The sequence below is a fragment of the Salmo trutta genome, chromosome 14 (assembly GCF_901001165.1).
Source record: "Salmo trutta chromosome 14, fSalTru1.1, whole genome shotgun sequence".
NCBI lineage: Eukaryota > Metazoa > Chordata > Actinopteri > Salmoniformes > Salmonidae > Salmo > Salmo trutta.
The window spans coordinates 2,325,891-2,330,109 of record NC_042970.1 but is presented as its reverse complement, the minus strand read 5'-3'; positions in this window follow the sequence as shown (position 1 = coordinate 2,330,109).

Below are 4,219 nucleotides of genomic sequence, written 5' to 3'. Positions count from 1 at the left end.
TAGAGTACCTAACCCCTAACCCCACATTCACCCTGATGGGGTAGAGTACCTATCCCCACATTCACCCTGATGGGGTAGAGAACCTAACCCCACATTCACCCTGATGGGGTAGAGTACCTAACCCCACATTCACCCTGATGGAGTAGAGTACCTAACCCCACATTCACCCTGATGGGGTAGAGTACCTAACCCTACATACACCCTGATGTGGTAGAGTAACTAACCCCTAACCCCACATTCACCCTGATGGGGTAGAGTACCTAACCCCACATTCAACCTGATGGGGTAGAGTACCTAACCCCTAACCCCACATTCACCCTGATGGGGTAGAGTACCTAACCCCCCATTCACCCTGATGGGGTAGAGTACCTAACCCCACATTCAACCTGATGGGGTAGAGTACCTAACCCCTAACCCCACATTCACCCTGATGGGGTAGAGTATTTAACCCCACATTCACCCTGATGGGTTAGAGTACCTAACCCCTAACCCCACATTCACCCTGATGGGGTAGAGTACCTAACACCTAACCCCACATTCACCCTGATGGGGTAGAGTACCTAACCCCACATTCATCCTGATGGGGTAGAGTACCTAACCCCACATTCACCCTGATGGGGTAGAGTACCTAACCCCACATTCACCCTGATGGGGTAGAGTACCTAACCCCTAACCCCACATTCACCCTGATGGGGTAGAGTACCTAACACCTAACCCCACATTCACCCTGATGGGGTAGAGTACCTAACCCAACATTCCCCCTGATGGGGTAGAGTACCTAACCCCCCATTCACCCTGATGGGGTAGAGTACCTAACCCCTAACCCCCCATTCACCCTGATGGGGTAGAGTACCTAACCCCACATTCATCATGATGGGGTTAGAGTACCTAACCCCACATTCACCCTGATGGGGTAGAGTACATAACCCCCATTTACCCTGATGGGGTAGAGTACCTAACCCCACATTCACCCTGATGGGGTAGAGTACCTAACCCCCCATTCACCCTGATGGGGTAGATTATCTAACCCCACATTCACCCTGATGGGGTAGAGTACCTAACCCCTAAACCCCATTCACCCTGATGGGGTAGAGTACCTAACCCCACATTCACCCTGATGGGGTAGAGTACCTAACCCCTAACCCCCCATTCACCCTGATGGGGTAGAGTACCTAACCCCACATTCACCCTGATGGAATAGAGTACCTAACCCCACATTCACCCTGATGGGGTAGAGTACCTAACCCCCCATTCACCCTGATGGGGTAGAGTACCTAACCCCACATTCACCCTGATGGGGTAGAGTACCTAAACCCTAACCCCCATTCACCCTGATGGGGTAGAGTACCTAACCCCCCATTCACCCTGATGGGGTAGAGTACCTAACCCCCCATTGACCCTGATGGGGTAGAGTACCTAAACCCTAACCCCACATTCACCCTGATGGGGTAGAGTACCTAACCCCTAACCCCACATTCACCCTGATGGGGTAGAGTACCTAACCCCACATTCACCCTGATGGGGTAGAGTACCTAACCCCACATTCACCCTGATGGGGTAGAGAACCTAACCCCACATTCACCCTGATGGGGTAGAGTACCTAACCCCACATTCACCCTGATGGAGTAGAGTACCTAACCCCACATTCACCCTGATGGGGTAGAGTACCTAACCCTACATACACCCTAATGTGGTAGAGTACCTAACCCCTAACCCCACATTCATCCTTATGGGGTAGAGTACCTAACCCCACATTCAACCTGATGGGGTAGAGTACCTAACCCCTAACCCCACATTCACCCTGATGGGGTAGAGTACCTAACCCCATTCACCCTGATGGGGTAGAGTACCTAACCCCACATTCAACCTGATGGGGTAGAGTACCTAACCCCTAACCCCACATTCACCCTGATGGGGTAGAGTACCTAACCCTTAACCCCACATTCACCCTGATGGGGTAGAGTACCTAACACCTAACCCCACATTCACCCTGATGGGGTAGAGTACCTAACCCCACATTCATCCTGATGGGGTAGAGTACCTAACCCCACATTCACCCTGATGGGGTAGAGTACCTAACCCCACATTCACCCTGATGGGGTAGAGTACCTAACCCCCCATTCACCCTGATGGGGTAGAGTACCTAACACCTAACCCCACATTCACCCTGATGGGGTAGAGTACCTAACCCCACATTCACCCTGATGGGGTAGAGTACCTAACCCCACATTCAACCTGATGGGGTAGAGTACCTAACCCCTAACCCCACATTCACCCTGATGGGGTAGAGTACCTAACCCCACATTCACCCTGATGGGGTAGAGTACCTAACCCCTAACCCCACATTCACCCTGATGGGGTAGAGTACCTAACATCTAACCCCACATTCACCCTGATGGGGTAGAGTACCTAACCCCATATTCATCCTGATGGGGTAGAGTACCTAACCCCACATTCACCCTGATGGGGTAGAGTACCTAACCCCACATTCACCCTGATGGGGTAGAGTACCTAACCCCCCATTCACCCTGATGGGGTAGAGTACCTAACACCTAACCCCACATTCACCCTGATGGGGTAGAGTACCTAACCCCACATTCACCCTGATGGGGTAGAGTACCTAACCCCACATTCACCCTGATGGGGTAGAGAACCTAACCCCACATTCACCCTGATGGGGTAGAGTACCTAACCCCCCATTCACCCTGATGGGGTAGAGTACCTAACCCCTAACCTCACATTCACCCTGATGGGGTAGAGTACCTAACCCCACATTCACACTGATGGGGTAGAGTACCTAACCCCACATTCACCCTGATGGGGTAGAGTACCTAACCCCTAACCCCACATTCACCCTGATGGGGTAGAGTACCTAACCCCCCATTCACCCTGATGTGTTAGAGTACCTAACCCCCTATCACCCTGATGGGTTAGAGTACCTAAACCCCCATTCACCCTGATGGGGTAGAGTACCTAACCCCCCATTCACCCTGATGTGGTAGAGTACCTAACCCCCCATTCACCCTGATGGGGTAGAGTACCTGACCCCACATTCACCCTGATGGGGTAGAGTACCTAACCCCACATTCACCCTGATGGGGTAGAGTACCTAACCCCACAATCACCCTGATGGGGTAGAGTACCTAACCCCACATTCACCCTGATGGGGTAGAGTACATAACCCCCATTTACCATGATGGGGTAGAGTACCTAACCCCCCATTCACCCTGATGGGGTAGAGTACCTAACCCCCCATTCACCCTGATGGGGTAGATTATCTAACCCCACATTCACCCTGATGGGGTAGAGTACCTAACCCCTAACCCCCCATTCACCCTGATGGGGTAGAGTACCTAACCCCACATTCACCCTGATGGGGTAGAGTACCTAACCCCTAACCCCCCATTCACCCTGATGGGGTAGAGTACCTAACCCCACATTCACCCTGATGGAATAGAGTACCTAACCCCACATTCACCCTGATGGGGTAGAGTACCTAACCCCCCATTCACCCTGATGGGGTAGAGTACCTAACCCCTAACCCCCCATTCACCCTGATGGGGTAGAGTACCTAACCCCACATTCACCCTGATGGGGTAGAGTACCTAACCCCTAACCCCCATTCACCCTGATGGGGTAGAGTACCTAACCCCACATTCACCCTGATGGAATAGAGTACCTAACCCCACATTCACCCTGATGGGGTAGAGTACCTAACCCCCCATTCAACTCCTGATGGGGAAGAGGTACCTAACCCCAATTCACCCTGATGGGGGTAGAGTACCTAAACCCTAACCCCCCATTCACCCTGATGGGGTAGAGTACCTAACCCCCATTCACCCTGATGGGGTAGAGTACCTAACCCCCCATTCACCCTGATGGGGTAGAGTACCTAACCTCCCATTCACCCTGATGGGGTAGAGTACCTAACCCCTAACCCCACATTCACCCTGGATGGGGGTAGAGTACCTAACCCCTAACCCCACATTCACCCTGATGGGGTAGAGTACCTAACCCCACATTCACCCTGATGGGTAGAGTACCTAACCCCTAACCCCACATTCACCTGATTGGGGTAGAGTACCTAACACCTAACCCCACATTCACCCTGATGGGGTAGAGTACCTAACCCACTTCACCTATGGGGTAGAGTACTAACCCCACATTTCACCTGATGGGGTAGAGTACCTAACCCCACATTCACCCTGATGGGGTAGAG